The sequence below is a fragment of the Gasterosteus aculeatus genome, chromosome 11 (genome assembly GCF_964276395.1).
Source record: "Gasterosteus aculeatus chromosome 11, fGasAcu3.hap1.1, whole genome shotgun sequence".
NCBI lineage: Eukaryota > Metazoa > Chordata > Actinopteri > Perciformes > Gasterosteidae > Gasterosteus > Gasterosteus aculeatus.
The window spans coordinates 1,729,110-1,750,856 of record NC_135699.1 but is presented as its reverse complement, the minus strand read 5'-3'; the positions used below and the strand labels follow the sequence as shown (position 1 = coordinate 1,750,856).

The window sequence follows — 21,747 nt, the reverse complement described above, 5'->3', positions numbered from 1 at the left end:
CGAGAATGGGATTCGAACTTTGTGGACCCCGCGACCGGAAAACCGACGTTTGCGGAGATCTCCCTCCATGAATGACAGGCCATCCGCGCGTCCTTATAGTCCGCCAACGACGGTTTGTAGAAGTGGTCATATTTACACATTTCTTCCGACAAAAGCTCTTCAATCTGATCACGAATCCCATTCTCGTCGCGTTGTAACTGACTTTGGCTTGCTACCTTTGCATTTTACCACCAGGAGATTTCAATTTGTCGTAGGAGTTCCAATATAGTTGGAGGAAACGGCTCTGACGGTCTAGACCTCGTCCAAAGCCAACCACGTTATACCTCAACGCGAGTATTCTTTAGGTGATTTTGAATCCATTTTTGCCTGTGGTTGATGGAAGAAACAATGGCTGGCCATTTGAATCCGCAGAATCGGTTGTTGCATTAAAGGTATAACGTGGTTGGCTCTGGACGAGGTCTAGACCGTCAGAGCCGTTTCCTCCAACTATATTGGAACTCCTACGACAAATTGAAATCTCCTGGTGGTAAAATGCAAAGGTAGCAAGCCAAAGTCAGTTACGACGCGACGAGAATGGGATTCGAACCCATGCGTGCAGAGCACAATGGATTAGCAGTCCATCGCCTTAACCACTCGGCCACCTCGTCGTGTGGCTTCCAACTTTGCAGGATAGTTAGATAATTGGCAACATTGTAGCATGTTTTCATGGTCCTGGGAGGTTCTAAAAAGCGTTTATATGCAGGGGCCGGCTTATCCCAATTGGACCCAAGCATCTATATAGTGGGGGATTAGCTCAAATTGTAGAGCGCTCGCTTAGCATGCGAGAAGTAGCGGGATCGATGCCTGCATCCTCCATTGTTCTTCATTTTCAGGTGAGGACATAACGACGCATGAACTTAAGGCTGCTGCATGCTTCTGCGTCTTAACGCACCGTCGCGTCGACGCGCTCATTTAAATTCATGCATCGCCACTGTTGCTTTTCATTGCGGACACATTTGTCCCGTATTTTCCTCCACAACTTTGTGGACCCCGCGACCGGAAAACCGACGTTTGCGGAGATCTCCCTCCATGAATGACAGGCCATCCGCGCGTCCTTATAGTCCGCCAATGACGGTTTGTAGAAGTGGTCATATTTACACATTTCTTCCGACAAAAGCTCTTCAATCTGATCACGAATCCCATTCTCGTCGCGTTGTAACTGACTTTGGCTTGCTACCTTTGCATTTTACCACCAGGAGATTTTAATTTGTCGAAGGAGTTCCAATATAGTTGGAGGAAACGGCTCTGACGGCCTAGACCTCGTCCAAAGCCAACCACGTTATACCTCAACGCGAGTATTCTTTAGGTGATTTTGAATCCATTTTTGCCTGTGGTTGATGGAAGAAACAATGGCTGGCCATTTGAATCCGCAGAATCGGTTGTTGCATTAAAGGTATGACGTGGTTGGCTTTGGACGAGGCCTAGACCGTCAGAGCCGTTTCCTCCAACTATATTGGAACTCCTACGACAAATTGAAATCTCCTGGTGGTAAAATGCAAAGGTAGCAGGTCAAAGTCAGTTACAACGCGACGAGAATGGGATTCGAACTTTGTGGACCCCGCGACCGGAAAACCGACGTTTGCGGAGATCTCCCTCCATGAATGACAGGCCATCCGCGCGTCCTTATAGTCCGCCAACGACGGTTTGTAGAAGTGGTCATATTTACACATTTCTTCCGACAAAAGCTCTTCAATCTGATCACGAATCCCATTCTCGTCGCGTTGTAACTGACTTTGGCTTGCTACCTTTGCATTTTACCACCAGGGGATTTCAATTTGTCGTAGGAGTTCCAATATAGTTGGAGGAAACGGCTCTGACGGTCTAGACCTCGTCCAAAGCCAACCACGTTATACCTCAACGCGAGTATTCTTTAGGTGATTTTGAATCCATTTTTGCCTGTGGTTGATGGAAGAAACAATGGCTGGCCATTTGAATCCGCAGAATCGGTTGTTGCATTAAAGGTATAACGTGGTTGGCTCTGGACGAGGTCTAGACCGTCAGAGCCGTTTCCTCCAACTATATTGGAACTTATACGACAAATTGAAATCTCCTGGTGGTAAAATGCAAAGGTAGCAAGCCAAAGTGAGTTACTACGCGACGAGAATGGGATTCGAACCCATGCGTGCAGAGCACAATGGATTAGCAGTCCATCGCCTTAACCACTCGGCCACCTCGTCGTGTGGCTTCCAGCTTTGCAGGATAGTTAGATAATTGGCAACATTGTAGCATGTTTTCATGGTCCTGGGAGGTTCTAAAAAGCGTTTATATGCAGGGGCCGGCTTATCCCAATTGGACCCAATTGGAGCGGGATCGATGCCTGCATCCTCCATTGTTCTTCATTTTCAGGTGAGGACATAACGACGCATGAACTTAAGGCTGCTGCATGCTTCTGCGTCTTAACGCACCGTCGCGTCGACGCGCTCATTTAAATTCATGCATCGCCACTGTTGCTTTTCATTGCGGACACATTTGTCCCGTATTTTCCTCCACAACTTTGTGGACCCCGCGACCGGAAAACCGACGTTTGCGGAGATCTCCCTCCATGAATGACAGGCCATCCGCGCGTCCTTATAGTCCGCCAATGACGGTTTGTAGAAGTGGTCATATTTACACATTTCTTCCGACAAAAGCTCTTCAATCTGATCACGAATCCCATTCTCGTCGCGTTGTAACTGACTTTGGCTTGCTACCTTTGCATTTTACCACCAGGAGATTTTAATTTGTCGAAGGAGTTCCAATATAGTTGGAGGAAACGGCTCTGACGGCCTAGACCTCGTCCAAAGCCAACCACGTTATACCTCAACGCGAGTATTCTTTAGGTGATTTTGAATCCATTTTTGCCTGTGGTTGATGGAAGAAACAATGGCTGGCCATTTGAATCCGCAGAATCGGTTGTTGCATTAAAGGTATGACGTGGTTGGCTTTGGACGAGGCCTAGACCGTCAGAGCCGTTTCCTCCAACTATATTGGAACTCCTACGACAAATTGAAATCTCCTGGTGGTAAAATGCAAAGGTAGCAGGTCAAAGTCAGTTACAACGCGACGAGAATGGGATTCGAACTTTGTGGACCCCGCGACCGGAAAACCGACGTTTGCGGAGATCTCCCTCCATGAATGACAGGCCATCCGCGCGTCCTTATAGTCCGCCAACGACGGTTTGTAGAAGTGGTCATATTTACACATTTCTTCCGACAAAAGCTCTTCAATCTGATCACGAATCCCATTCTCGTCGCGTTGTAACTGACTTTGGCTTGCTACCTTTGCATTTTACCACCAGGGGATTTCAATTTGTCGTAGGAGTTCCAATATAGTTGGAGGAAACGGCTCTGACGGTCTAGACCTCGTCCAAAGCCAACCACGTTATACCTCAACGCGAGTATTCTTTAGGTGATTTTGAATCCATTTTTGCCTGTGGTTGATGGAAGAAACAATGGCTGGCCATTTGAATCCGCAGAATCGGTTGTTGCATTAAAGGTATAACGTGGTTGGCTCTGGACGAGGTCTAGACCGTCAGAGCCGTTTCCTCCAACTATATTGGAACTTATACGACAAATTGAAATCTCCTGGTGGTAAAATGCAAAGGTAGCAAGCCAAAGTGAGTTACTACGCGACGAGAATGGGATTCGAACCCATGCGTGCAGAGCACAATGGATTAGCAGTCCATCGCCTTAACCACTCGGCCACCTCGTCGTGTGGCTTCCAGCTTTGCAGGATAGTTAGATAATTGGCAACATTGTAGCATGTTTTCATGGTCCTGGGAGGTTCTAAAAAGCGTTTATATGCAGGGGCCGGCTTATCCCAATTGGACCCAATTGGAGCGGGATCGATGCCTGCATCCTCCATTGTTCTTCATTTTCAGGTGAGGACATAACGACGCATGAACTTAAGGCTGCTGCATGCTTCTGCGTCTTAACGCACCGTCGCGTCCACGCGCTCATTTTAATTCATGCATCGCCACTGTTGCTTTTCATTGCGGACACATTTGTCCCGTATTTTCCTCCACAACTTTGTGGACCCCGCGACCGGAAAACCGACGTTTGCGGAGATCTCCCTCCATGAATGACAGGCCATCCGCGCGTCCTTATAGTCCGCCAACGACGGTTTGTAGAAGTGGTCATATTTACACATTTCTTCCGACAAAAGCTCTTCAATCTGATCACGAATCCCATTCTCGTCGCGTTGTAACTGACTTTGGCTTGCTACCTTTGCATTTTACCACCAGGAGATTTCAATTTGTCGTAGGAGTTCCAATATAGTTGGAGGAAACGGCTCTGACGGTCTAGACCTTGTCCAAAGCCAACCACGTTATACCTCAACGCGAGTATTCTTTAGGTGATTTTGAATCCATTTTTGCCTGTGGTTGATGGAAGAAACAATGGCTGGCCATTTGAATCCGCAGAATCGGTTGTTGCATTAAAGGTATAACGTGGTTGGCTCTGGACGAGGTCTAGACCGCCAGAGCCGTTTCCTCCAACTATATTGGAACTCCTACGACAAATTGAAATCTCCTGGTGGTAAAATGCAAAGGTAGCAAGCCAAAGTGAGTTACTACGCGACGAGAATGGGATTCGAACCCATGCGTGCAGAGCACAATGGATTAGCAGTGCATCACCTTAACCACTCGGCCACCTCGTCGTGTGGCTTCCAGCTTTGCAGGATAGTTAGATAATTGGCAACATTGTAGCATGTTTTCATGGTCCTGGGAGGTTCTAAAAAGCGTTTATATGCAGGGGCCGGCTTATCCCAATTGGACCCAATTGGACTGGGATCGATGCCTGCATCCTCCATTGTTCTTCATTTTCAGGTGAGGACATAACGACGCATGAACTTAAGGCTGCTGCATGCTTCTGCGTCTTAACGCACCGTCGCGTCCACGCGCTCATTTTAATTTATGCATCGCCACTGTTGCTTTTCATTGCGGACACATTTGTCCCGTATTTTCCTCCACAACTTTGTGGACCCCGCGACCGGAAAACCGACGTTTGCGGAGATCTCCCTCCATGAATGACAGGCCATCCGCGCGTCCTTATAGTCCGCCAACGACGGTTTGTAGAAGTGGTCATATTTACACATTTCTTCCGACAAAAGCTCTTCAATCTGATCACGAATCCCATTCTCGTCGCGTTGTAACTGACTTTGGCTTGCTACCTTTGCATTTTACCACCAGGAGATTTTAATTTGTCGAAGGAGTTCCAATATAGTTGGAGGAAACGGCTCTGACGGCCTAGACCTCGTCCAAAGCCAACCACGTTATACCTCAACGCGAGTATTCTTTAGGTGATTTTGAATCCATTTTTGCCTGTGGTTGATGGAAGAAACAATGGCTGGCCATTTGAATCCGCAGAATCGGTTGTTGCATTAAAGGTATGACGTGGTTGGCTTTGGACGAGGCCTAGACCGTCAGAGCCGTTTCCTCCAACTATATTGGAACTCCTACGACAAATTGAAATCTCCTGGTGGTAAAATGCAAAGGTAGCAGGTCAAAGTCAGTTACAACGCGACGAGAATGGGATTCGAACTTTGTGGACCCCGCGACCGGAAAACCGACGTTTGCGGAGATCTCCCTCCATGAATGACAGGCCATCCGCGCGTCCTTATAGTCCGCCAACGACGGTTTGTAGAAGTGGTCATATTTACACATTTCTTCCGACAAAAGCTCTTCAATCTGATCACGAATCCCATTCTCGTCGCGTTGTAACTGACTTTGGCTTGCTACCTTTGCATTTTACCACCAGGAGATTTCAATTTGTCGTAGGAGTTCCAATATAGTTGGAGGAAACGGCTCTGACGGTCTAGACCTCGTCCAAAGCCAACCACGTTATACCTCAACGCGAGTATTCTTTAGGTGATTTTGAATCCATTTTTGCCTGTGGTTGATGGAAGAAACAATGGCTGGCCATTTGAATCCGCAGAATCGGTTGTTGCATTAAAGGTATAACGTGGTTGGCTCTGGACGAGGTCTAGACCGTCAGAGCCGTTTCCTCCAACTATATTGGAACTTATACGACAAATTGAAATCTCCTGGTGGTAAAATGCAAAGGTAGCAAGCCAAAGTGAGTTACTACGCGACGAGAATGGGATTCGAACCCATGCGTGCAGAGCACAATGGATTAGCAGTCCATCGCCTTAACCACTCGGCCACCTCGTCGTGTGGCTTCCAGCTTTGCAGGATAGTTAGATAATTGGCAACATTGTAGCATGTTTTCATGGTCCTGGGAGGTTCTAAAAAGCGTTTATATGCAGGGGCCTGCTTTTCCCAATTGGACCCAATTGGAGCGGGATCGATGCCTGCATCCTCCATTGTTCTTCATTTTCAGGTGAGGACATAACGACGCATGAACTTAAGGCTGCTGCATGCTTCTGCGTCTTAACGCACCGTCGCGTCCACGCGCTCATTTTAATTCATGCATCGCCACTGTTGCTTTTCATTGCGGACACATTTGTCCCGTATTTTCCTCCACAACTTTGTGGACCCCGCGACCGGAAAACCGACGTTTGCGGAGATCTCCCTCCATGAATGACAGGCCATCCGCGCGTCCTTATAGTCCGCCAACGACGGTTTGTAGAAGTGGTCATATTTACACATTTCTTCCGACAAAAGCTCTTCAATCTGATCACGAATCCCATTCTCGTCGCGTTGTAACTGACTTTGGCTTGCTACCTTTGCATTTTACCACCAGGAGATTTCAATTTGTCGTAGGAGTTCCAATATAGTTGGAGGAAACGGCTCTGACGGTCTAGACCTTGTCCAAAGCCAACCACGTTATACCTCAACGCGAGTATTCTTTAGGTGATTTTGAATCCATTTTTGCCTGTGGTTGATGGAAGAAACAATGGCTGGCCATTTGAATCCGCAGAATCGGTTGTTGCATTAAAGGTATAACGTGGTTGGCTCTGGACGAGGTCTAGACCGCCAGAGCCGTTTCCTCCAACTATATTGGAACTCCTACGACAAATTGAAATCTCCTGGTGGTAAAATGCAAAGGTAGCAAGCCAAAGTGAGTTACTACGCGACGAGAATGGGATTCGAACCCATGCGTGCAGAGCACAATGGATTAGCAGTGCATCACCTTAACCACTCGGCCACCTCGTCGTGTGGCTTCCAGCTTTGCAGGATAGTTAGATAATTGGCAACATTGTAGCATGTTTTCATGGTCCTGGGAGGTTCTAAAAAGCGTTTATATGCAGGGGCCGGCTTATCCCAATTGGACCCAATTGGAGCGGGATCGATGCCTGCATCCTCCATTGTTCTTCATTTTCAGGTGAGGACATAACGACGCATGAACTTAAGGCTGCTGCATGCTTCTGCGTCTTAACGCACCGTCGCGTCCACGCGCTCATTTTAATTTATGCATCGCCACTGTTGCTTTTCATTGCGGACACATTTGTCCCGTATTTTCCTCCACAACTTTGTGGACCCCGCGACCGGAAAACCGACGTTTGCGGAGATCTCCCTCCATGAATGACAGGCCATCCGCGCGTCCTTATAGTCCGCCAACGACGGTTTGTAGAAGTGGTCATATTTACACATTTCTTCCGACAAAAGCTCTTCAATCTGATCACGAATCCCATTCTCGTCGCGTTGTAACTGACTTTGGCTTGCTACCTTTGCATTTTACCACCAGGAGATTTCAATTTGTCGTAGGAGTTCCAATATAGTTGGAGGAAACGGCTCTGACGGTCTAGACCTTGTCCAAAGCCAACCACGTTATACCTCAACGCGAGTATTCTTTAGGTGATTTTGAATCCATTTTTGCCTGTGGTTGATGGAAGAAACAATGGCTGGCCATTTGAATCCGCAGAATCGGTTGTTGCATCAAAGGTATAACGTGGTTGGCTCTGGACGAGGTCTAGACCGTCAGAGCCGTTTCCTCCAACTATATTGGAACTCCTACGACAAATTGAAATCTCCTGGTGGTAAAATGCAAAGGTAGCAAGCCAAAGTGAGTTATACCGCGACGAGAATGGGATTCGAACCCATGCGTGCAGAGCACAATGGATTAGCAGTCCATCGCCTTAACCACTCGGCCACCTCGTTGTGTGGCTTCCAGCTTTGCAGGATAGTTAGATAATTGGCAACATTGTAGCATGTTTTCATGGTCCTGGGAGGTTCTAAAAAGCGTTTATATGCAGGGGCCGGCTTATCCCAATTGGACCCAAGCATGTATATAGTGGGGGATTAGCTCAAATTGTAGAGCGCTCGCTTAGCATGCGAGTATTAGCGGGATCGATGCCTGCATCCTCCATTGTTCTTCATTTTCAGGTGAGGACATAACGACGCATGAACTTAAGGCTGCTGCATGCTTCTGCGTCTTAACGCACCGTCGCGTCGACGCGCTCATTTAAATTCATGCATTGCCACTGTTGCTTTTCATTGCGGACACATTTGTCCCGTATTTTCCTCCACAACTTTGTGGACCCCGCGACCGGAAAACCGACGTTTGCGGAGATCTCCCTCCATGAATGACAGGCCATCCGCGCGTCCTTATAGTCCGCCAACGACGGTTTGTAGAAGTGGTCATATTTACACATTTCTTCCGACAAAAGCTCTTCAATCTGATCACGAATCCCATTCTCGTCGCGTTGTAACTGACTTTGGCTTGCTACCTTTGCATTTTACCACCAGGAGATTTTAATTTGTCGAAGGAGTTCCAATATAGTTGGAGGAAACGGCTCTGACGGCCTAGACCTCGTCCAAAGCCAACCACGTTATACCTCAACGCGAGTATTCTTTAGGTGATTTTGAATCCATTTTTGCCTGTGGTTTATGGAAGAAACAATGGCTGGCCATTTGAATCCGCAGAATCGGTTGTTGCATTAAAGGTATAACGTGGTTGGCTCTGGACGAGGTCTAGACCGTCAGAGCCGTTTCCTCCAACTATATTGGAACTTATACGACAAATTGAAATCTCCTGGTGGTAAAATGCAAAGGTAGCAAGCCAAAGTGAGTTACTACGCGACGAGAATGGGATTCGAACCCATGCGTGCAGAGCACAATGGATTAGCAGTCCATCGCCTTAACCACTCGGCCACCTCGTCGTGTGGCTTCCAGCTTTGCAGGATAGTTAGATAATTGGCAACATTGTAGCATGTTTTCATGGTCCTGGGAGGTTCTAAAAAGCGTTTATATGCAGGGGCCGGCTTATCCCAATTGGACCCAATTGGAGCGGGATCGATGCCTGCATCCTCCATTGTTCTTCATTTTCAGGTGAGGACATAACGACGCATGAACTGAAGGCTGCTGCATGCTTCTGCGTCTTAACGCACCGTCGCGTCGACGCGCTCATTTAAATTCATGCATCGCCACTGTTGCTTTTCATTGCGGACACATTTGTCCCGTATTTTCCTCCACAACTTTGTGGACCCCGCGACCGGAAAACCGACGTTTGCGGAGATCTCCCTCCATGAATGACAGGCCATCCGCGCGTCCTTATAGTCCGCCAACGACGGTTTGTAGAAGTGGTCATATTTACACATTTCTTCCGACAAAAGCTCTTCAATCTGATCACGAATCCCATTCTCGTCGCGTTGTAACTGACTTTGGCTTGCTACCTTTGCATTTTACCACCAGGAGATTTCAATTTGTCGTAGGAGTTCCAATATAGTTGGAGGAAACGGCTCTGACGGTCTAGACCTCGTCCAAAGCCAACCACGTTATACCTCAACGCAAGTATTCTTTAGGTGATTTTGAATCCATTTTTGCCTGTGGTTGATGGAAGAAACAATGGCTGGCCATTTGAATCCGCAGAATCGGTTGTTGCATTAAAGGTATAACGTGGTTGGCTCTGGACGAGGTCTAGACCGTCAGAGCCGTTTCCTCCAACTATATTGGAACTCCTACGACAAATTGAAATCTCCTGGTGGTAAAATGCAAAGGTAGCAAGCCAAAGTCAGTTACGACGCGACGAGAATGGGATTCGAACCCATGCGTGCAGAGCACAATGGATTAGCAGTCCATCGCCTTAACCACTCGGCCACCTCGTCGTGTGGCTTCCAACTTTGCAGGATAGTTAGATAATTGGCAACATTGTAGCATGTTTTCATGGTCCTGGGAGGTTCTAAAAAGCGTTTATATGCAGGGGCCGGCTTATCCCAATTGGACCCAAGCATCTATATAGTGGGGGATTAGCTCAAATTGTAGAGCGCTCGCTTAGCATGCGAGAAGTAGCGGGATCGATGCCTGCATCCTCCATTGTTCTTCAATTTCAGGTGAGGACATAACGACGCATGAACTTAAGGCTGCTGCATGCTTCTGCGTCTTAACGCACCGTCGCGTCGACGCGCTCATTTAAATTCATGCATCGCCACTGTTGCTTTTCATTGCGGACACATTTGTCCCGTATTTTCCTCCACAACTTTGTGGACCCCGCGACCGGAAAACCGACGTTTGCGGAGATCTCCCTCCATGAATGACAGGCCATCCGCGCGTCCTTATAGTCCGCCAATGACGGTTTGTAGAAGTGGTCATATTTACACATTTCTTCCGACAAAAGCTCTTCAATCTGATCACGAATCCCATTCTCGTCGCGTTGTAACTGACTTTGGCTTGCTACCTTTGCATTTTACCACCAGGAGATTTTAATTTGTCGAAGGAGTTCCAATATAGTTGGAGGAAACGGCTCTGACGGCCTAGACCTCGTCCAAAGCCAACCACGTTATACCTCAACGCGAGTATTCTTTAGGTGATTTTGAATCCATTTTTGCCTGTGGTTGATGGAAGAAACAATGGCTGGCCATTTGAATCCGCAGAATCGGTTGTTGCATTAAAGGTATGACGTGGTTGGCTTTGGACGAGGCCTAGACCGTCAGAGCCGTTTCCTCCAACTATATTGGAACTCCTACGACAAATTGAAATCTCCTGGTGGTAAAATGCAAAGGTAGCAGGTCAAAGTCAGTTACAACGCGACGAGAATGGGATTCGAACTTTGTGGACCCCGCGACCGGAAAACCGACGTTTGCGGAGATCTCCCTCCATGAATGACAGGCCATCCGCGCGTCCTTATAGTCCGCCAACGACGGTTTGTAGAAGTGGTCATATTTACACATTTCTTCCGACAAAAGCTCTTCAATCTGATCACGAATCCCATTCTCGTCGCGTTGTAACTGACTTTGGCTTGCTACCTTTGCATTTTACCACCAGGAGATTTCAATTTGTCGTAGGAGTTCCAATATAGTTGGAGGAAACGGCTCTGACGGTCTAGACCTCGTCCAAAGCCAACCACGTTATACCTCAACGCGAGTATTCTTTAGGTGATTTTGAATCCATTTTTGCCTGTGGTTGATGGAAGAAACAATGGCTGGCCATTTGAATCCGCATAATCGGTTGTTGCATTAAAGGTATAACGTGGTTGGCTCTGGACGAGGTCTAGACCGTCAGAGCCGTTTCCTCCAACTATATTGGAACTCCTACGACAAATTGAAATCTCCTGGTGGTAAAATGCAAAGGTAGCAAGCCAAAGTCAGTTACGACGCGACGAGAATGGGATTCGAACCCATGCGTGCAGAGCACAATGGATTAGCAGTCCATCGCCTTAACCACTCGGCCACCTCGTCGTGTGGCTTCCAACTTTGCAGGATAGTTAGATAATTGGCAACATTGTAGCATGTTTTCATGGTCCTGGGAGGTTCTAAAAAGCGTTTATATGCAGGGGCCGGCTTATCCCAATTGGACCCAAGCATCTATATAGTGGGGGATTAGCTCAAATTGTAGAGCGCTCGCTTAGCATGCGAGAAGTAGCGGGATCGATGCCTGCATCCTCCATTGTTCTTCATTTTCAGGTGAGGACATAACGACGCATGAACTTAAGGCTGCTGCATGCTTCTGCGTCTTAACGCACCGTCGCGTCGACGCGCTCATTTAAATTCATGCATCGCCACTGTTGCTTTTCATTGCGGACACATTTGTCCCGTATTTTCCTCCACAACTTTGTGGACCCCGCGACCGGAAAACCGACGTTTGCGGAGATCTCCCTCCATGAATGACAGGCCATCCGCGCGTCCTTATAGTCCGCCAATGACGGTTTGTAGAAGTGGTCATATTTACACATTTCTTCCGACAAAAGCTCTTCAATCTGATCACGAATCCCATTCTCGTCGCGTTGTAACTGACTTTGGCTTGCTACCTTTGCATTTTACCACCAGGAGATTTTAATTTGTCGAAGGAGTTCCAATATAGTTGGAGGAAACGGCTCTGACGGCCTAGACCTCGTCCAAAGCCAACCACGTTATACCTCAACGCGAGTATTCTTTAGGTGATTTTGAATCCATTTTTGCCTGTGGTTGATGGAAGAAACAATGGCTGGCCATTTGAATCCGCAGAATCGGTTGTTGCATTAAAGGTATGACGTGGTTGGCTTTGGACGAGGCCTAGACCGTCAGAGCCGTTTCCTCCAACTATATTGGAACTCCTACGACAAATTGAAATCTCCTGGTGGTAAAATGCAAAGGTAGCAGGTCAAAGTCAGTTACAACGCGACGAGAATGGGATTCGAACTTTGTGGACCCCGCGACCGGAAAACCGACGTTTGCGGAGATCTCCCTCCATGAATGACAGGCCATCCGCGCGTCCTTATAGTCCGCCAACGACGGTTTGTAGAAGTGGTCATATTTACACATTTCTTCCGACAAAAGCTCTTCAATCTGATCACGAATCCCATTCTCGTCGCGTTGTAACTGACTTTGGCTTGCTACCTTTGCATTTTACCACCAGGAGATTTCAATTTGTCGTAGGAGTTCCAATATAGTTGGAGGAAACGGCTCTGACGGTCTAGACCTCGTCCAAAGCCAACCACGTTATACCTCAACGCGAGTATTCTTTAGGTGATTTTGAATCCATTTTTGCCTGTGGTTGATGGAAGAAACAATGGCTGGCCATTTGAATCCGCAGAATCGGTTGTTGCATTAAAGGTATAACGTGGTTGGCTCTGGACGAGGTCTAGACCGTCAGAGCCGTTTCCTCCAACTATATTGGAACTCCTACGACAAACTGAAATCTCCTGGTGGTAAAATGCAAAGGTAGCAAGCCAAAGTCAGTTACGACGCGACGAGAATGGGATTCGAACCCATGCGTGCAGAGCACAATGGATTAGCAGTCCATCGCCTTAACCACTCGGCCACCTCGTCGTGTGGCTTCTAACTTTGCAGGATAGTTAGATAATTGGCAACATTGTAGCATGTTTTCATGGTCCTGGGAGGTTCTAAAAAGCGTTTATATGCAGGGGCCGGCTTATCCCAATTGGACCCAAGCATCTATATAGTGGGGGATTAGCTCAAATTGTAGAGCGCTCGCTTAGCATGCGAGAAGTAGCGGGATCGATGCCTGCATCCTCCATTGTTCTTCATTTTCAGGTGAGGACATAACGACGCATGAACTTAAGGCTGCTGCATGCTTCTGCGTCTTAACGCACCGTCGCGTCGACGCGCTCATTTAAATTCATGCATCGCCACTGTTGCTTTTCATTGCGGACACATTTGTCCCGTATTTTCCTCCACAACTTTGTGGACCCCGCGACCGGAAAACCGACGTTTGCGGAGATCTCCCTCCATGAATGACAGGCCATCCGCGCGTCCTTATAGTCCGCCAACGACGGTTTGTAGAAGTGGTCATATTTACACATTTCTTCCGACAAAAGCTCTTCAATCTGATCACGAATCCCATTCTCGTCGCGTTGTAACTGACTTTGGCTTGCTACCTTTGCATTTTACCACCAGGAGATTTCAATTTGTCGAAGGAGTTCCAATATAGTTGGAGGAAACGGCTCTGACGGTCTAGACCTCGTCCAAAGCCAACCACGTTATACCTCAACGCGAGTATTCTTTAGGTGATTTTGAATCCATTTTTGCCTGTGGTTTATGGAAGAAACAATGGCTGGCCATTTGAATCCGCAGAATCGGTTGTTGCATTAAAGGTATAACGTGGTTGGCTCTGGACGAGGTCTAGACCGTCAGAGCCGTTTCCTCCAACTATATTGGAACTTATACGACAAATTGAAATCTCCTGGTGGTAAAATGCAAAGGTAGCAAGCCAAAGTGAGTTACTACGCGACGAGAATGGGATTCGAACCCATGCGTGCAGAGCACAATGGATTAGCAGTCCATCGCCTTAACCACTCGGCCACCTCGTCGTGTGGCTTCCAGCTTTGCAGGATAGTTAGATAATTGGCAACATTGTAGCATGTTTTCATGGTCCTGGGAGGTTCTAAAAAGCGTTTATATGCAGGGGCCGGCTTATCCCAATTGGACCCAAGCATCTATATAGTGGGGGATTAGCTCAAATTGTAGAGCGCTCGCTTAGCATGCGAGAAGTAGCGGGATCGATGCCTGCATCCTCCATTGTTCTTCATTTTCAGGTGAGGACATAACGACGCATGAACTTAAGGCTGCTGCATGCTTCTGCGTCTTAACGCACCGTCGCGTCCACGCGCTCATTTTAATTCATGCATCGCCACTGTTGCTTTTCATTGCGGACACATTTGTCCCGTATTTTCCTCCACAACTTTGTGGACCCCGCGACCGGAAAACCGACGTTTGCGGAGATCTCCCTCCATGAATGACAGGCCATCCGCGCGTCCTTATAGTCCGCCAACGACGGTTTGTAGAAGTGGTCATATTTACACATTTCTTCCGACAAAAGCTCTTCAATCTGATCACGAATCCCATTCTCGTCGCGTTGTAACTGACTTTGGCTTGCTACCTTTGCATTTTACCACCAGGAGATTTCAATTTGTCGTAGGAGTTCCAATATAGTTGGAGGAAACGGCTCTGACGGTCTAGACCTCGTCCAAAGCCAACCACGTTATACCTCAACGCGAGTATTCTTTAGGTGATTTTGAATCCATTTTTGCCTGTGGTTGATGGAAGAAACAATGGCTGGCCATTTGAATCCGCAGAATCGGTTGTTGCATTAAAGGTATAACGTGGTTGGCTCTGGACGAGGTCTAGACCGTCAGAGCCGTTTCCTCCAACTATATTGGAACTCCTACGACAAACTGAAATCTCCTGGTGGTAAAATGCAAAGGTAGCAAGCCACAGTCAGTTACGACGCGACGAGAATGGGATTCGAACCCATGCGTGCAGAGCACAATGGATTAGCAGTCCATCGCCTTAACCACTCGGCCACCTCGTCGTGTGGCTTCTAACTTTGCAGGATAGTTAGATAATTGGCAACATTGTAGCATGTTTTCATGGTCCTGGGAGGTTCTAAAAAGCGTTTATATGCAGGGGCCGGCTTATCCCAATTGGACCCAAGCATCTATATAGTGGGGGATTAGCTCAAATTGTCGAGCGCTCGCTTAGCATGCGAGAAGTAGCGGGATCGATGCCTGCATCCTCCATTGTTCTTCATTTTCAGGTGAGGACATAACGACGCATGAACTTAAGGCTGCTGCATGCTTCTGCGTCTTAACGCACCGTCGCGTCGACGCGCTCATTTAAATTCATGCATCGCCACTGTTGCTTTTCATTGCGGACACATTTGTCCCGTATTTTCCTCCACAACTTTGTGGACCCCGCGACCGGAAAACCGACGTTTGCGGAGATCTCCCTCCATGAATGACAGGCCATCCGCGCGTCCTTATAGTCCGCCAACGACGGTTTGTAGAAGTGGTCATATTTACACATTTCTTCCGACAAAAGCTCTTCAATCTGATCACGAATCCCATTCTCGTCGCGTTGTAACTGACTTTGGCTTGCTACCTTTGCATTTTACCACCAGGAGATTTCAATTTGTTGAAGGAGTTCCAATATAGTTGGAGGAAACGGCTCTGACGGTCTAGACCTCGTCCAAAGCCAACCACGTTATACCTCAACGCGAGTATTCTTTAGGTGATTTTGAATCCATTTTTGCCTGTGGTTTATGGAAGAAACAATGGCTGGCCATTTGAATCCGCAGAATCGGTTGTTGCATTAAAGGTATAACGTGGTTGGCTCTGGACGAGGTCTAGACCGTCAGAGCCGTTTCCTCCAACTATATTGGAACTTATACGACAAATTGAAATCTCCTGGTGGTAAAATGCAAAGGTAGCAAGCCAAAGTGAGTTACTACGCGACGAGAATGGGATTCGAACCCATGCGTGCAGAGCACAATGGATTAGCAGTCCATCGCCTTAACCACTCGGCCACCTCGTCGTGTGGCTTCCAGCTTTGCAGGATAGTTAGATAATTGGCAACATTGTAGCATGTTTTCATGGTCCTGGGAGGTTCTAAAAAGCGTTTATATGCAGGGGCCGGCTTATCCCAATTGGACCCAATTGGAGCGGGATCGATGCCTGCATCCTCCATTGTTCTTCATTTTCAGGTGAGGACATAACGACGCATGAACTTAAGGCTGCTGCATGCTTCTGCGTCTTAACGCACCGTCGCGTCCACGCGCTCATTTTAATTCATGCATCGCCACTGTTGCTTTTCATTGCGGACACATTTGTCCCGTATTTTCCTCCACAACTTTGTGGACCCCGCGACCGGAAAACCGACGTTTGCGGAGATCTCCCTCCATGAATGACAGGCCATCCGCGCGTCCTTATAGTCCGCCAACGACGGTTTGTAGAAGTGGTCATATTTACACATTTCTTCCGACAAAAGCTCTTCAATCTGATCACGAATCCCATTCTCGTCGCGTTGTAACTGACTTTGGCTTGCTACCTTTGCATTTTACCACCAGGAGATTTCAATTTGTCGTAGGAGTTCCAATATAGTTGGAGGAAACGGCTCTGACGGTCTAGACCTTGTCCAAAGCCAACCACGTTATACCTCAACGCGAGTATTCTTTAGGTGATTTTGAATCCATTTTTGCCTGTGGTTGATGGAAGAAACAATGGCTGGCCATTTGAATCCGCAGAATCGGTTGTTGCATTAAAGGTATAACGTGGTTGGCTCTGGACGAGGTCTAGACCGTCAGCCGTTTCCTCCAACTATATTGGAACTCCTACGACAAATTGAAATCTCCTGGTGGTAAAATGCAAAGGTAGCAAGCCAAAGTGAGTTACAACGCGACGAGAATGGGATTCGAACCCATGCGTGCAGAGCACAATGGATTAGCAGTCCATCGCCTTAACCACTCGGCCACCTCGTCGTGTGGCTTCCAGCTTTGCAGGATAGTTAGATAATTGGCAACATTGTAGCATGTTTTCATGGTCCTGGGAGGTTCTAAAAAGCGTTTATATGCAGGGGCCGGCTTATCCCAATTGGACCCAATTGGAGCGGGATCGATGCCTGCATCCTCCATTGTTCTTCATTTTCAGGTGAGGACATAACGACGCATGAACTTAAGGCTGCTGCATGCTTCTGCGTCTTAACGCACCGTCGCGTCCACGCGCTCATTTTAATTCATGCATCGCCACTGTTGCTTTTCATTGCGGACACATTTGTCCCGTATTTTCCTCCACAACTTTGTGGACCCCGCGACCGGAAAACCGACGTTTGCGAAGATCTCCCTCCATGAATGACAGGCCATCCGCGCGTCCTTATAGTCCGCCAACGACGGTTTGTAGAAGTGGTCATATTTACACATTTCTTCCGACAAAAGCTCTTCAATCTGATCACGAATCCCATTCTCGTCGCGTTGTAACTGACTTTGGCTTGCTACCTTTGCATTTTACCACCAGGAGATTTCAATTTGTCGTAGGAGTTCCAATATAGTTGGAGGAAACGGCTCTGACGGTCTAGACCTTGTCCAAAGCCAACCACGTTATACCTCAACGCGAGTATTCTTTAGGTGATTTTGAATCCATTTTTGCCTGTGGTTGATGGAAGAAACAATGGCTGGCCATTTGAATCCGCAGAATCGGTTGTTGCATTAAAGGTATAACGTGGTTGGCTCTGGACGAGGTCTAGACCGCCAGAGCCGTTTCCTCCAACTATATTGGAACTCCTACGACAAATTGAAATCTCCTGGTGGTAAAATGCAAAGGTAGCAAGCCAAAGTGAGTTACTACGCGACGAGAATGGGATTCGAACCCATGCGTGCAGAGCACAATGGATTAGCAGTCCATCACCTTAACCACTCGGCCACCTCGTCGTGTGGCTTCCAGCTTTGCAGGATAGTTAGATAATTGGCAACATTGTAGCATGTTTTCATGGTCCTGGGAGGTTCTAAAAAGCGTTTATATGCAGGGGCCGGCTTATCCCAATTGGACCCAATTGGAGCGGGATCGATGCCTGCATCCTCCATTGTTCTTCATTTTCAGGTGAGGACATAACGACGCATGAACTTAAGACTGCTGCATGCTTCTGCGTCTTAACGCACCGTCGCGTCCACGCGCTCATTTTAATTCATGCATCGCCACTGTTGCTTTTCATTGCGGACACATTTGTCCTGTATTTTCCTCCACAACTTTGTGGACCCCGCGACCGGAAAACCGACGTTTGCGGAGATCTCCCTCCATGAATGACAGGCCATCCGCGCGTCCTTATAGTCCGCCAACGACGGTTTGTAGAAGTGGTCATATTTACACATTTCTTCCGACAAAAGCTCTTCAATCTGATCACGAATCCCATTCTCGTCGCGTTGTAACTGACTTTGGCTTGCTACCTTTGCATTTTACCACCAGGAGATTTCAATTTGTCGTAGGAGTTCCAATATAGTTGGAGGAAACGGCTCTGACGGTCTAGACCTTGTCCAAAGCCAACCACGTTATACCTCAACGCGAGTATTCTTTAGGTGATTTTGAATCCATTTTTGCCTGTGGTTGATGGAAGAAACAATGGCTGGCCATTTGAATCCGCAGAATCGGTTGTTGCATTAAAGGTATAACGTGGTTGGCTCTGGACGAGGTCTAGACCGTCAGAGCCGTTTCCTCCAACTATATTGGAACTTATACGACAAATTGAAATCTCCTGGTGGTAAAATGCAAAGGTAGCAAGCCAAAGTGAGTTACTACGCGACGAGAATGGGATTCGAACCCATGCGTGCAGAGCACAATGGATTAGCAGTCCATCGCCTTAACCACTCGGCCACCTCGTCGTGTGGCTTCTAGCTTTGCAGGATAGTTAGATAATTGGCAACATTGTAGCATGTTTTCATGGTCCTGGGAGGTTCTATAAAGCGTTTATATGCAGGGGCCGGCTTATCCCAATTGGACCCAATTGGAGCGGGATCGATGCCTGCATCCTCCATTGTTCTTCATTTTCAGGTGAGGACATAACGACGCATGAACTTAAGGCTGCTGCATGCTTCTGCGTCTTAACGCACCGTCGCGTCCACGCGCTCATTTTAATTCATGCATCGCCACTGTTGCTTTTCATTGCGGACACATTTGTCCCGTATTTTCCTCCACAACTTTGTGGACCCCGCGACCGGAAAACCGACGTTTGCGGAGATCTCCCTCCATGAATGACAGGCCATCCGCGCGTCCTTATAGTCCGCCAACGACGGTTTGTAGAAGTGGTCATATTTACACATTTCTTCCGACAAAAGCTCTTCAATCTGATCACGAATCCCATTCTCGTCGCGTTGTAACTGACTTTGGCTTGCTACCTTTGCATTTTACCACCAGGAGATTTCAATTTGTCGTAGGAGTTCCAATATAGTTGGAGAAAACGGCTCTGACGGTCTAGACCTCGTCCAGAGCCAACCACGTTATACCTCAACGCGAGTATTCTTTAGGTGATTTTGAATCCATTTTTGCCTGTGGTTGATGGAAGAAACAATGGCTGGCCATTTGAATCCGCAGAATCGGTTGTTGCATTAAAGGTATAACGTGGTTGGCTCTGGACGAGGTCTAGACCGTCAGAGCCGTTTCCTCCAACTATATTGGAACTCCTACGACAAATTGAAATCTCCTGGTGGTAAAATGCAAAGGTAGCAGGTCAAAGTCAGTTACAACGCGACGAGAATGGGATTCGAACTTTGTGGACCCCGCGACCGGAAAACCGACGTTTGCGGAGATCTCCCTCCATGAATGACAGGCCATCCGCGCGTCCTTATAGTCCGCCAACGACGGTTTGTAGAAGTGGTCATATTTACACATTTCTTCCGACAAAAGCTCTTCAATCTGATCACGAATCCCATTCTCGTCGCGTTGTAACTGACTTTGGCTTGCTACCTTTGCATTTTACCACCAGGAGATTTCAATTTGTCGTAGGAGTTCCAATATAGTTGGAGGAAACGGCTCTGACGGCCTAGACTTCGTCCAAAGCCAACCACGTTATACCTCAACGCGAGTATTCTTTAGGTGATTTTGAATCCATTTTTGCCTGTGGTTGATGGAAGAAACAATGGCTGGCCATTTGAATCCGCAGAATCGGTTGTTGCATTAAAGGTATAACGTGGTTGGCTTTGGACGAGGTCTAGACCGTCAGAGCCGTTTCCTCCAACTATATTGGAACTCCTACGACAAATTGAAATCTCCTGGTGGTAAAATGCAAAGGTAGCAAGCAAAAGTGAGTTACTACGCGCCGAGAATGGGATTCGAACCCATGCGTGCAGAGCACAATGGATTAGCAGTCCATCGCCTTAACCACTCGGCCACCTCGTCGTGTGGCTTCTAGCTTTGCAGGATAGTTAGATAATTGGCAACATTGTAGCATGTTTTCATGGTCCTGGGAGGTTCTATAAAGCGTTTATATGCAGGGGCCGGCTTATCCCAATTGGACCCAAGCATCTATATAGTGGGGGATTAGCTCAAATGGTAGAGCGCTCGCTTAGCATGCGAGAAGTAGCGGGATCGATGCCTGCATCCTCCATTGTTCTTCATTTTCAGGTGAGGACATAACGACGCATTAACTTAAGGCTGCTGCATGCTTCTGCGTCTTAACGCACCGTCGCGTCAACGCGCTCATTTAAATTCATGCATCGCCACTGTTGCTTTTCATTGCGGACACATTTGTCCCGTATTTTCCTCCACAACTTTGTGGACCCCGCGACCGGAAAACCGACGTTTGCGGAGATCTCCCTCCATGAATGACAGGCCATCCGCGCGTCCTTATAGTCCGCCAACGACGGTTTGTAGAAGTGGTCATATTTACACATTTCTTCCGACAAAAGCTCTTCAATCTGATCACGAATACCATTCTCGTCGCGTTGTAACTGACTTTGGCTTGCTACCTTTGCATTTTACCACCAGGAGATTTCAATTTGTCGAAGGAGTTCCAATATAGTTGGAGGAAACGGCTCTGACGGTCTAGACCTCGTCCAAAGCCAACCACGTTATACCTCAACGCGAGTATTCTTTAGGTGATTTTGAATCCATTTTTGCCTGTGGTTGATGGAAGAAACAATGGCTGGCCATTTGAATCCGCAGAATCGGTTGTTGCATTAAGGGTATAACGTGGTTGGCTCTGGACGAGGTCTAGACCGTCAGAGCCGTTTCCTCCAACTATATTGGAACTCCTACGACAAATTGAAATCTCCTGGTGGTAAAATGCAAAGGTAGCAAGCAAAAGTGAGTTACTACGCGCCGAGAATGGGATTCGAACCCATGCGTGCAGAGCACAATGGATTAGCAGTCCATCGCCTTAACCACTCGGCCACCTCGTCGTGTGGCTTCCAGCTTTGCAGGATAGTTAGATAATTGGCAACATTGTAGCATGTTTTTATGGTCCTGGGAGGTTCTAAAAAGCGTTTATATGCAGGGGCCGGCTTATCCCAATTGGACCCAATTGGAGCGGGATCGATGCCTGCATCCTCCATTGTTCTTCATTTTCAGGTGAGGACATAACGACGCATGAACTTAAGGCTGCTGCATGCTTCTGCGTCTTAACGCACCGTCGCGT

At 47.6% G+C, this 21,747-nt stretch overlaps 19 non-coding genes across 19 annotated transcripts; all 19 read right to left on the bottom strand.

Annotated features, from left to right (window-relative positions):
* Window positions 1–565: 565 nt before the first annotated feature.
* trnas-gcu (transfer RNA serine (anticodon GCU)) lies at window positions 566–647 on the bottom strand. Its single transcript has one exon. It is a non-coding gene; the product is annotated as a tRNA-Ser (tRNA).
* Window positions 648–2,134: 1,487 nt separating this feature from the next.
* trnas-gcu (transfer RNA serine (anticodon GCU)) lies at window positions 2,135–2,216 on the bottom strand. Its single transcript has one exon. It is a non-coding gene; the product is annotated as a tRNA-Ser (tRNA).
* A 1,431-nt stretch (window positions 2,217–3,647) lies between these two features.
* On the bottom strand, window positions 3,648–3,729 carry trnas-gcu (transfer RNA serine (anticodon GCU)). The gene has a single exon. It is a non-coding gene; the product is annotated as a tRNA-Ser (tRNA).
* Window positions 3,730–4,592: 863 nt separating this feature from the next.
* On the bottom strand, window positions 4,593–4,674 carry trnas-gcu (transfer RNA serine (anticodon GCU)). Its single transcript has one exon. It is a non-coding gene; the product is annotated as a tRNA-Ser (tRNA).
* Window positions 4,675–6,105: 1,431 nt separating this feature from the next.
* trnas-gcu (transfer RNA serine (anticodon GCU)) lies at window positions 6,106–6,187 on the bottom strand. Its single transcript has one exon. It is a non-coding gene; the product is annotated as a tRNA-Ser (tRNA).
* An 863-nt stretch (window positions 6,188–7,050) lies between these two features.
* Window positions 7,051–7,132, bottom strand: trnas-gcu (transfer RNA serine (anticodon GCU)). The gene has a single exon. It is a non-coding gene; the product is annotated as a tRNA-Ser (tRNA).
* Window positions 7,133–7,995: 863 nt separating this feature from the next.
* Window positions 7,996–8,077, bottom strand: trnas-gcu (transfer RNA serine (anticodon GCU)). The gene has a single exon. It is a non-coding gene; the product is annotated as a tRNA-Ser (tRNA).
* A 919-nt stretch (window positions 8,078–8,996) lies between these two features.
* trnas-gcu (transfer RNA serine (anticodon GCU)) lies at window positions 8,997–9,078 on the bottom strand. The gene has a single exon. It is a non-coding gene; the product is annotated as a tRNA-Ser (tRNA).
* An 863-nt stretch (window positions 9,079–9,941) lies between these two features.
* Window positions 9,942–10,023, bottom strand: trnas-gcu (transfer RNA serine (anticodon GCU)). Its single transcript has one exon. It is a non-coding gene; the product is annotated as a tRNA-Ser (tRNA).
* A 1,487-nt stretch (window positions 10,024–11,510) lies between these two features.
* On the bottom strand, window positions 11,511–11,592 carry trnas-gcu (transfer RNA serine (anticodon GCU)). The gene has a single exon. It is a non-coding gene; the product is annotated as a tRNA-Ser (tRNA).
* A 1,487-nt stretch (window positions 11,593–13,079) lies between these two features.
* On the bottom strand, window positions 13,080–13,161 carry trnas-gcu (transfer RNA serine (anticodon GCU)). The gene has a single exon. It is a non-coding gene; the product is annotated as a tRNA-Ser (tRNA).
* A 919-nt stretch (window positions 13,162–14,080) lies between these two features.
* trnas-gcu (transfer RNA serine (anticodon GCU)) lies at window positions 14,081–14,162 on the bottom strand. Its single transcript has one exon. It is a non-coding gene; the product is annotated as a tRNA-Ser (tRNA).
* A 919-nt stretch (window positions 14,163–15,081) lies between these two features.
* Window positions 15,082–15,163, bottom strand: trnas-gcu (transfer RNA serine (anticodon GCU)). Its single transcript has one exon. It is a non-coding gene; the product is annotated as a tRNA-Ser (tRNA).
* Window positions 15,164–16,082: 919 nt separating this feature from the next.
* On the bottom strand, window positions 16,083–16,164 carry trnas-gcu (transfer RNA serine (anticodon GCU)). Its single transcript has one exon. It is a non-coding gene; the product is annotated as a tRNA-Ser (tRNA).
* An 861-nt stretch (window positions 16,165–17,025) lies between these two features.
* Window positions 17,026–17,107, bottom strand: trnas-gcu (transfer RNA serine (anticodon GCU)). The gene has a single exon. It is a non-coding gene; the product is annotated as a tRNA-Ser (tRNA).
* An 863-nt stretch (window positions 17,108–17,970) lies between these two features.
* On the bottom strand, window positions 17,971–18,052 carry trnas-gcu (transfer RNA serine (anticodon GCU)). The gene has a single exon. It is a non-coding gene; the product is annotated as a tRNA-Ser (tRNA).
* Window positions 18,053–18,915: 863 nt separating this feature from the next.
* Window positions 18,916–18,997, bottom strand: trnas-gcu (transfer RNA serine (anticodon GCU)). The gene has a single exon. It is a non-coding gene; the product is annotated as a tRNA-Ser (tRNA).
* Window positions 18,998–20,428: 1,431 nt separating this feature from the next.
* trnas-gcu (transfer RNA serine (anticodon GCU)) lies at window positions 20,429–20,510 on the bottom strand. Its single transcript has one exon. It is a non-coding gene; the product is annotated as a tRNA-Ser (tRNA).
* A 919-nt stretch (window positions 20,511–21,429) lies between these two features.
* On the bottom strand, window positions 21,430–21,511 carry trnas-gcu (transfer RNA serine (anticodon GCU)). Its single transcript has one exon. It is a non-coding gene; the product is annotated as a tRNA-Ser (tRNA).
* Window positions 21,512–21,747: the final 236 nt, after the last annotated feature.